The sequence below is a fragment of the Anser cygnoides genome, chromosome 5, assembly GCF_040182565.1.
Source record: "Anser cygnoides isolate HZ-2024a breed goose chromosome 5, Taihu_goose_T2T_genome, whole genome shotgun sequence".
Taxonomy (NCBI): domain Eukaryota; kingdom Metazoa; phylum Chordata; class Aves; order Anseriformes; family Anatidae; genus Anser; species Anser cygnoides.
Genome location: NC_089877.1, coordinates 24,543,841 through 24,555,220, shown reverse-complemented (window position 1 = coordinate 24,555,220; position 11,380 = coordinate 24,543,841). Strand labels below are relative to the sequence as shown.

At 34.8% G+C, this 11,380-nt stretch overlaps 1 long non-coding RNA gene across 1 annotated transcript; it reads left to right on the top strand.

The window, feature by feature from the left end:
• The first annotated feature begins 226 nt into the window (after nt 1-226).
• On the top strand, nt 227-5,127 carry LOC125182168 (uncharacterized). The gene is made up of 3 exons (XR_010831931.1): nt 227-504; nt 1,077-1,234; nt 3,028-5,127. It is a non-coding gene; the product is annotated as an uncharacterized lncRNA (long non-coding RNA).
• The last annotated feature ends 6,253 nt before the right edge of the window (nt 5,128-11,380 follow it).

The following is an 11,380-nucleotide window of genomic DNA, read 5'->3' as shown; positions in this document are numbered from 1 at the left end:
AGGGAGACATTTCACACTGATACTATAGTTTGGCTATAGGTGCAATGGCTTATCCACTGTTATTAACCTCTAACCTTTTCCCTTCTATTAACTGAATATGTTAGGTCTCCACGTTAAAACACTAATACTTTACCATAGATTTATACTTTATTAAGATAATGTATTATTTATGTTAAAGGAAACATTTGAAAGCAGTTCAGTTTAGGAAATTCCCTCCCCCCAAAAACAAACAAAAAATTAAACACCAGTTATAAAACGTCACTTGAGCTCCATCCTATTCCCATTCTAATTTCTGTAACAGAACACTTTTCATGTGTCACTTATTCCTAAATAAATGCTGCTTTTGTACAGCATAACTTAGTATAACTCCTTGAGATATTGTCCAAACAGACGTCACTGCCTTAATATCTTGCCTCTAAATCCTAGAATTGTGCTGCCTTGAAGCTGATGTACAGAGACTGCTTAGAAAACCTGAGCAATTTGTGACCCTGTTGGGAAAGCAAGGTGTGTACTCCTTCTTCCCAGCCTTTGCCTTTCTCTGTGAACAAAAAGAATACAAATAATTTAGCCAGTGAAGAACTGAGTAGGTAGTAATGAAATTCACTAAATGTAACTTTTATTTCACAATATTTATGTAGTTTTGTTGTTGTTGTTGTTATTATTATTATAGATTTTTTTTTTTTTAATGCAAGAATATTTAGACAAACTTTTACCCTGAACATATCAGGTATAACAATTCCCCATAACTTTTGAAGTGCATGTAGAATACTATTCTTAAAGCAACAATATCCTTTATTATTATTTCTAACATGAGAATGTAGTTATTCTATTCTTCCAATAGATTTTAAAATACATGTTGTACGTTGATTTTCATGTATTATGATACACTCTACAGAGTGCCTACAGAAACTACAAAAAACAGAGGTTTGATGGATGACCTCTCTCTTTTTTCTGCATATTTATTTTTTCTACTCTTCCATAACTCATATAAAAATTATACTAACATTTTCTATTTTTTTTAGTGGTGAACCTACTTTTTTTTTTCTTTATTTTTTTTTCTTTTATTTTCCCTTTAGGTTTATATCTGCAGCTATATAAGAAACATTTTTTTCTGTGATGTTTTCTTTTGGTATGTAATGTCTCACTAAAATGCCACAAAGAGGTGCTCTAAACCCACAGTAGCTATTGAGAACAATGTCAAGAACAGATCAGACTGCTGTAAGCTCGCCTCAAGGTAGGTGTTTCTGGTTTTAGTACTTTTTTTTTTTTTTTTTTTTTAATATTTCTCATGGCAGTCATTGCGGTAAAACTTGTGTCCAGCAGACAGAGCTTAAGATAATGAGATTCATAGCTGTCACCACATTAACAAGTCAGGTGAGATTTATCCCATGGAATGGATTCAGGCAGAATGCTCAGCTAGCTATCATCTCATTTTTCATAAATAATCTATGCAATTGAATAGAATGTCATTTTCCCTGCAGTAATAACTGTGTAACAAGTGAATTGTTTGGCAATATTTTACAGAGGTCTCTGTGCTGACAACTGTGGTGCATGTGTTTAAAAGACCATCTTTGTGAGTTATTCGTTTGACTGCAGCTGGTTTATTTGCACAAGTAAAGATGAGCATATGTACGTCTTCACACAATCAGGGATGCAGAAATAAATTTCCCTTGAGATCTAATTTCTAAGTCTTCTTTTAATCCAATTGAAATTAGTTTTGTAATCCCAGATTAGTTTTAACAATTTGTTTGAATCCCAACACCATTCTGATTGTCAGAGAGAACAAGTGTGTCTGAACACAACGTTATTCCTCGTCTGCATTTTGTTATACTAAAACAGATGGGAATGTAAGTTGATTGCAGCTTTTGCAAGAAGTATATGACTTTGATTTATTTAATCAAAAGATTCATGTGCTGTAATGGCATCATCTGGGGGGTCTTCATGTAGGTTTACAATTACATGGAGACTACTGGAGGGGAAAAAGCTGAAATTCTGATTCTGCTTGAAAACTGTACCTATACAAACATTGAAGATGAATTTTTTCCATTTTGAGTTTGGCGAAGTCTGGATCTTAATCTAGATGGAAGTTTATAGTTCAAGTTTAGTTGGAAATACTATTCGAACAGCCCTACTTTTATTTTTTCATTATTTTTTTTAATATAGTTCAGAAAGCAATGTGCATAATAAAGTATATGTCACCTTCTGACCTGTGTTCATTTTATCTTGTACAGGGTAAACTTTTTTCATTATTAGATTGATTACCGTTCTCCCTGAAAATCTCTCTACTTACAGAAATATTTCCTTCTCAAGAAAACTGGATTTGAGCTTCAAAATTCAGATCTGTATTTGCATTCCAAAGTGAAAATCTTTGGAGACTTTGGAGCATTTCAATTTGGAAGATTTCAGAAGTGATTTGCATTTTGGTTCCATATAGTGTAAAGAATCAATTTTGTATTTTGAAAGTGTACTGTCTGCAATAATCTATATTTATAGAAAGAAAGGAAGAACTTCCAAAATGGCATTCCTGCCAATGTGATCTATATTTAATAAATGACTTTTCAAGTAGGCTTGATTTTCACTTTAACAGGCTCTACCCATCTATAATTTAAATATCACTTGTGCTTGTCAAGGTCTGTATGGTGCTGTAATTGTTTTTAAAGCTAAACAGCACTGGACAACACAATTCGGTTTGGGATTGCCAGATAAGTGAGTATTTCAGTTTGAATTACTTAATATAAAATATATAGAGTTACAGTACGTTACAGCTAAACACAGGGTAGATGAAGCATTAATTGCTTAGAGACAAGAAAGGTAGGATTGGAAATATCCAAACAAATTTTACCATTGAAGTGAAAGAAGATAAACATTGACCTTACATATAGTTTTCAGGCTGCACATATGCCTCATGTATGTGATCACACTGTTAGCATTTTTACCTGGTTACTGTCATAAGGTCTCTTTTTAAGTGTTTATTAAACATTTTCTTTTTATTTTATTTATCTTATTTCCATTATCTTTTATGTCTAGATATTCACTAACTGGAGATTCTTTAAAAGCAATGGTGAACGCTCTCTGCTATTGAAAGCTTAGGCTGCTATCAAGAATACTGCATTGCCTGAAGTTGCATTAAGCAGAGCCTCATCAGCATTCAGCACCACTGCTGCAGCATAAAGCCTAGAAGTGGGAAAAATACCTGCTGAAACATAAGAAGAGAAGATGAAAAAAGGCCAGTGAGCAGAAAGAAAAGCTCCTTATGTCTGCTTTGAAGCTTCTTTTCCTAATGGATCCCCCTCCCAAGCAATGTTGCGAGTGGCAGGTAATGTGTTCTGCAAATAGATCAGCAATGTCACTTCTAAAATTCCACCTTTTCGGCATTCAGGTGTTAAAGCCAGTCAGCTGGTAGCCAGGCTTTACCCAAGGCTGGGTAAAGAAAAAGAGTATATGTTAGATCATCTAGCAGCAATTACAGTAAAACACCTCTGGCTTGAGCCAGAATCACTGTTACTGTTGCTTCCTGCAGTGAATTCTGTCGCTATCATATTTGCTTACTTTTTTCACTCCCAGGTGTCAGTCTTATTTGTCTGGAATTATTTTGCTGGTTGAGATTGTTCCACAGCTTCTCCAGAAACTGAACAATTGTTAGCTCTCCAACAGTTCTGAAACATTACAAATCTTTGTGAAAAATTACAAAGATACATATCAGATTTTATTTTGAAAGGTATTGCAAAATACATTAAATAAATGATAAAATATATATTGTTGGACTTGTTCTAGTCACCAGTGTAATATTTTTCTTCTTTCATTTTTTCCTTTTCTATAACAATCACTGCATCAAGTTGTAAATGCAATGAACCCCCCTGCCTACCTATGATGGAGAGAACACAGGAATTGATTTATGGTATTATTGTACTGTGCAAAGCTCAGGTGCAGTCATAAAACCTTCCTAGTTTCAGAATTCTCTAGAAAGAAAGGAAGGAAGAAGAAAGAAAACAAAAGAAAGAGAAAGAGAGAAAGAAAGAGAGAAAGAGAGAGAGAGAAAGAAAGAAAAAAGAAAGAAAAAAAAAGAAAAAAAGAAAGAAAGAAAGAAAGAGAAAGAACGAAAGAAAGAAAGAAAGAAAGAAAGAAAGAAAGAAAGAAAGAAAGAAAGAAAAAGAAAAAGAAAAAGAAAAGAATGAACGAACTTTCCCTTCTTATATGAAAAAGTATAAGGGAAATATATGTGCAGATACTCTAACTGAACATTCAATTATTTATTATTTTTATTGTTATTGTTATTATTATGCACTTTGAATACTGCTTGATGATGAAATTAATTACCTAAGATATTTGTATGTTACTGTTACTGCCAGTTATTTTTAATACATTTGTAGTTCTGTGTATGGCGAGTATTTATTTTTATCTGTGGCTTATGTTTTTTGCGTCCATGAATTATTTTTAAGGGCTTTCCTCAGAACTGAGAAATGCTTTGTGGAAATCCTACACTTCTTCCATCAAGTCTTTCCCAGGCTGTCTTTAAGGGCTTCAAAAGCTGGTGACTGGACCTACTGGCTTGGAAGAAATGTGGGGCAATCAGTGAAGCACAGACTACTTTGTTACAAGGTGACTGGATTAGGTGCAGAGGTTGGATGGTGATGTGAAGGTTTGCAGATGCAGTGAAGAGATTGGAGAAGAGTACGAAGAAAGAGATTTGTTATGAAAAAATGGAGTAGAGAGGTAATGACAATATTCATATAAAACAGAAAAAAAAAAGAGCTGAGAAGTCATCTAGAGTATTCCCTCTCTTATTTCTCCACTGTTCTTCAGGCTGAATCATTCTCTTGGTTTCATATCTACAAACATATCTCCTTGCTCTTGATATCAGTTATGAAGGCAAAGATCCTTTGCTCCCACCCATTTCATTCCACCAAGTTCTGACATTGTGTAGAAGGCAGAGAGCAACTTCATTGATCCAGAAAAGTTGCCTTTCATATCTGTAAGAAAAACAAATTAGAAATCTTTGATTTCTCATTTGTCAAAAAGTATAAAATTCTCTGGGAAGCTTCAGGTCAAGTCCTCATGAGGGAAATAGTGATTGCCTATAGGAAAACAATGACAAAAGGAAACAAACCAAACAAAAAACAGTAACAAAGAAACAATAAAAAATAATAAAAACAAAAACAAATTTTAAAAAGAAACAAACAAAAACAAAGGAAGTAACCACGGCATTCTGGGAGAATGCATTAAAAGATTGTTCTGTTAGCTCACTAGGGGCTTTGAGAGTTGTTTTATCTCTAGCAGCAGTGATAAACCTAATTCTAAGGGAAAGGTCAATCTGACAAAAAGGCTTATGCTGGAATTTAGTGATTTTTCTTTTGTGATTTTCTACTCTCATTTGACATGATTTTCCCATTTCCAACTCATCCCTGCCATTTCACTATCAAAATGTAATTTTTAGGTTCTTTTCCGTGTAGGAATCTAGGACTTGCTTTTTTGATAAGTAATTGTCAATGCTAAAAAGAAATTTCATCCTGGTCTGTGCTCCTTTATCCATGGTTTGAGATAAAGACAGCTTATTAGGTAAAGCAAAAGCTGTGCACACAAGCAAAATAAACTAAGGATTTCTTTCACCCTTTTCAATGATGAGGCAGATGTTTGGCCATTTCCAGGAAAGCAGGGCTCATATAATGGTCACTTGGGGAGATAAACACTGTATCTACAAATGTTTCTGTTATATGACAAGGGTTTTCTGAATAATTTTACATAATTCTGCATTACCAACACTGTTTGGGTCACAAATCCAAAACATAGCACCATAGCAGCTGCTACGAAGAAAATTCACTAACTCCTAGCAAAACTGGTATGCCTGTAAATATTTTCCTTTTAGCTCTCTGCAATGAATTTATATTTATATATATATAAAGTAGTTTTAATTAGTCATAGAATGAAACAGAATCGAACTAAGAACCTTAAATTCAAAAAGCTTTAGAGATGACATTTTGAGTTTAACATAGTTTTAATGACTAATGAATTTAATGACTTCTTGTGTGGTCTGGAATCTTTCAGGCATAGGGCAACTACACACGTGAAGTGTCTGCAAGTCTGTCAGAATCTATGAGGTGCTGGTGTACGAATGAAATTTCAGTATTGGAGCCATGTGTGATAAGAGCTGTTCAAATTAAAATCTGATAACAATGAAATCTAAAACAGTTTTTTATTCACACAGAAATTTCATTTTACTTACTGATAATAGTGATTCTTTGATCAGCCATGACATTCTTTCTTATGAGGTTATTCTTGGATTGGTGGGATGATACAAGAAGATTGTTCCCTTAGCCAAACAGAGCACTGCTTTTTAACACTATTATATTAAGCAATTTATTTCTACTCAACCAAGATCCATTAGAAAAAATTATTAAATCTACATGCATCATTTGATACAACAGAAATGAAATCCCAGAAGTAGAACACTTGCTTAGGAGATGTGTTTCTCAGAGTACCTCAGCATTTACTTACATTAGATATTTGTCTTCTCCGTCTAGATATGTTAACAACAGAGTACTTCCATCCTAAGACAATGTCCTATATTCTTTTTTCTTTTTTCTTTTTCTTTTTCTTTTCTTTTTTCTTTTTTATTTTTTTCTGTGAATTTTAAAATATGTTTGTTAATAAACATATTAATAGTAAAACATGGCCTGCTAGGTATCTAAAAATGACCAACACATTTTCACTTTCACCAGTGTGTGAATCTAATGAAATATGGATGCCACTCACCAAAAATTCCACTCTGCATTCAGAACAAGTTTATGTTTCAACAAGTCTGAACTAGCCGAGAGGACAGGAAGGATGATGCTCTCTTTATGATGTCTCTGCAGTTACTTGAATCAGCACAGTGAACATGGGACCTGCGCCTCTCTAACACTTGTTCAGTGTTTTTATCCAGCTCAGACTGCTGATCTGTGGAGAAGTAGAATGAATCCTTTAATCTCACTTCAAATCAATGATATAGATATTAAAGTTGACTACTACCACTCTTTGAATCCCTCAGAACTACAATTTACTTAGACTAGGCCTTCCTGGATTCCTATATTCCTATTATCCAGGAATGTTGATAGGAAAAGGAAACTTTAAAGTTCAGTTCGCCATGATGAAGTCATATTACGGCATTAAAAATGGGCCTAGAAAAGGACCTTACAAGCCAAGAAACTTTGAGTTTTTATTTGAATTTTCTATTCTGATTCTTTTTTTTTTTTTTAATTATCAGTATTGTACTTCAGTATCTTCCAGAAATGTATTAAACAAAATGGTTGGCATAGGAAAAACCCTCAGTTTAAGTCAACTAGGTGTTTACCTCTGATGAGGAAAATATAGCATGTCTATATTGATCATCAGGCTCTGCCAGTGGAGGAATCAGAAGTTTGACCCTTCATAACAAATTATCATGTCATTTGAATTAACATATTGTCCCGTGTTTACTTTGTGTTATTTCCTTTTTCTCAAGAGAAAGCCTAAGGAAAAGATGGGGGGTGGGGGTGGGGGTGGGAACGACACACGACGTCACACAGCGTCACACGACTCCGCAGAGTTTTCCTCAGTTCTCACTGAGGAAAGCTTCCTCAGTACTTCTTAAGTAAGAACACCTTAAGTAAGTACTTCTTAAGTAAGTACTTCTTAAGTACTTCTTAAGAAGTAAGACCTTCTTACTGAGTTCTTACTGATTCTTTCTAATGTGGTTTACTATCAACCTCAAAAACTCTTTGACACAATAAATAATTAATAATCTGCAGAAAACAAGTTTAAGGAATAATATACTTATTTATACTAACCATGATACTGCAACAAAGTCCAACCTTAGGGAGATTTCATTTATTTTCTAAGGGATGATATTAAAAAGTCAATTTCTTTTAGGTGGAACTAGCCGACATCTCCTTTTGTATTCAAAATCCTGAGTTATTTCCTCATCAAGTGTAACAAAACCCAATATTCAATCTGATTTTTAAGTTGAAGATCTTTTTTCCAAATGAGTTGTGTAGAAAAAGGTACAAGTGAGCTATGTGTGAAAGATTAAACATGCAATATACATTAATAAAAATTCATTTTGCCCATCAGCTTATTTAAGGTAAAGCAATGTCATCATATCTTGCCCCCATCTTTGGATGTTCTCTGCTTTTCTTTTTTTTTTTTTTTTTTTCTTCTGCACAACCTGGGAAGCAGGGCCTCGATGCCCATTGCAGTTGTTTGGGAGGACAGATATCATAATGAGAGCCCCCTCCTCTCCTTCCCCTTTCCCACATTTTACTGCTGAGTATGAAACCACATGGCATGGAATATCCCTCTGGTCAGTTTAGGTCAGTTGCCTGGTGATGTGTCCCTTCCCCACCTCTTGCTGGCCTTTTGGGGGGGGGAGGGGGGGGGGGGGGGTTGGTGCGTGGAGGTAGTCCTAATGCTGTGTCAGCGTTGCACAGCACTAAACAAAACATTGGTGTGTTAGCAATGCTGTTCTAGCTACAAGTGCAGAGCACAGCACTATATGGGCTGCTGCAGGGAAACTTAATTCCATCCCAGCCAGACCCAGTGCAGAGTGATGCTTCAGTCCCTTACTCATCTTGGTGGCCCTCTGTTGGACTCTTTCCAGTATGTCCATGTCTCTAGCACGGGGGGCCCCAACACTGGACACAGCACTCCAGGTGTGGCCTTACCACTGCTGAGTAGAGGGGAAGGATCACCTCTCTTGACCTGCTGGCAGTACTTTGCCTAATGCAGCCAAGAATTCTATTGGTCTTAACAGCAAGGGCACATTACTGACTCATGTTCAGCTTGGTGTCTACCAGGACTTCAGGGTCCTTTTCTGCACAGCTGCTTTCCAGCTGGGTGGGCCCCAAAATGTCCTGGTGCCTGGAGTTGTTCCTCCACCTGTGCACTTCTATGCACTTCTCCTTGATCAACTTCATGAGATTCTTGCCAGCCCACCTCACCAGCCTCTCAAGGTCCCTCTGGATGACTGCACAACCCTCTGGTGAGTCAACCACTCCCTCCAGTTTTGTGTCTGTGAATTTACTGAGGGTGCACTCTATCCCATCATCCAGAACATTAATGAAGATATTAAATGGGATTGGACCTGGCATTGATGCCTGGGGTATTCCACTTGTCACTCACTAGCCCACACTTAGGTACTGTGTTCATTTTTGGGTCTCTGTTTATAAGAAAACAGGGTCAGTTTACAGGAAAAACATTACTAGATTCCAGAGGGCCACCAAGATTATTGGGGTCTGAAGCACTTGTCCTGGGAGAATTGGGTTTGCTCAGCTGAAGAAGGCTTCAGAGGGAGATGATAGCAGCCTGCCAATACATCTGAGGAGGAGATTGAGCAGAAGACTGGATTTATGCAGAATTTACTTCCAGTAGGAAAGCCATAATGTGAAACCAATGAACTTGTACAATATGGTTTGTCTAACATAACAAATTGAATATACAATAGTTTACAAAATTATTGTACTTTAAATCTCCGCTGACTTTTAGGCAATTTTAGTGTCTGGGGAGTGTTCAGTTTGCTAATAGTTTGGAGATTCTAATTTTCATTTCTAAGAAATCAATAGCAATCTAAAATAAAATGAAATTGAAAGAAGCCTTAGCAAAATTTTCATATAGATATAAAATTGTTTCTCATCTTTTTTTTTTCTAATAGTTCAGCAGAGCAGCAAACTGTTTCCAGCATAGCTAGTAAGACTTCTGAATAACTGAGAAAAGAACTTTAACTAGATTAAAAAAAAATAAAATCCATATCCACTATGTCTTCATTTAATATTCTTGATGTTAATAAATTATTTCAATAGAATGTAATAACACTAGATTTCTGTGTGACAGGAGCAAATTTTCATTTAAAGTAAGACCATTCATTATAATCAGGGGCAGGGTACTTGAACTAAGGATCACCATTCAGTTAAAATAAAAAATAATGGAAGTGACATCTTTAATAGAAAATGTCATATGGATACATGACAAGTGGTGCATATTCAAAATGTTTTCTGTAAGTCATGTGTGCAATTTGGGACCTTGAATTAAAAAAAAAAAAATCTTCACTGCTTCTTAGTTACCATGGGACTCTACAACTATATTTTTATTTGAGACGTAATCCATAAAGCTTTTTAACTGTATGCTTTACATGACAATAGACAACCACTGAAACAAATATGCACTAAAACCACAAACAGTAATTATAAATGTAAGAGGGAAAACAGAACATAAAGTTATAATTCACTCTAGGGACTCCTCCAATATAACAAATTGAATTGAGGACTTTGAATTTTCTATGAATAACAGTCTGAACCCTGGAATGAAATATCAAAACCTTGGGCTCATTCAGAAAACAACAATAAATTAAAAAATACACATCTGTTCCTCCATTATCTGGCACAGATTTTTAAATGAAATCTTGCTTTCTCAAACTGTTGATTTTCTGAGCCTAGCATAGTATTTTACAACTATGTGTTCAGGTTTATGGAAACAGTATGATTCAGATCATAAAAGTTTACGAAGAAGGAAAAACATATTGAGGTTGGTGGTGAAGCAAAAAAGGTAGGAGTATTTATCAAGGTTTTTATTTGTAGTTGTATATTGATCATATTATACAATCTTTTATATATTTATTTCTCATTACAAAGAGGAATATGAATCACCAAAATTATTATTATTTTTAATCTGATTCCTTTCCTGCTGATAAAAAGACCCCCAAACTTGTTAAATCTAGTGCTATGTTCTTTTTCAAACACAATATACAAAATTATCTTCCTTTAAAGCAGACATATTGACAATTAAATTAATTAGTTTTTTTAAGAACAAGTGTGCCCACTGTATATTCCAGTACCTGTTGGATTACCAGTGAGTAAAAGAGAACTAATGATAATTCCAGAGATACTCAATGGATATATTACCTCTTTCTTCCAGAAGAGGATATTTAAGTGAGCATTTGAGAAAGACAGATTGGGAGATAACTCAAGGACCCAACAGCATACATTAAAGCTTTCTAAATAAATGCAACAAGGAAATTGATAAACAGGTTTCAAAATAGTATAATGTCTCATTAAAATATATATAGGAAAACTTTAGGGTGGTAAATACATAAACTAGCTTAAGGAAACTGTTAGATCCTGAGTAGAACAGTTTAGTAAACCTTGTAGAACAACATAACTGCTTAAAATGATAATGAGGTAGAATTATGTAAGTACATACAACATGATAGTAAATTCAGCACAAAACCACAAAGCTTCTACATCTTATGAAAATTTTTAGAGCATATTGACAAAAATTGCTTGAAAAGGCAAATTGGGTTTTCTTATTTGGCTCTTAAAATAAATCTTTGGTATAGATTCTCTTATGGAAATTGGTTAAAGAAAGTGATGAATGC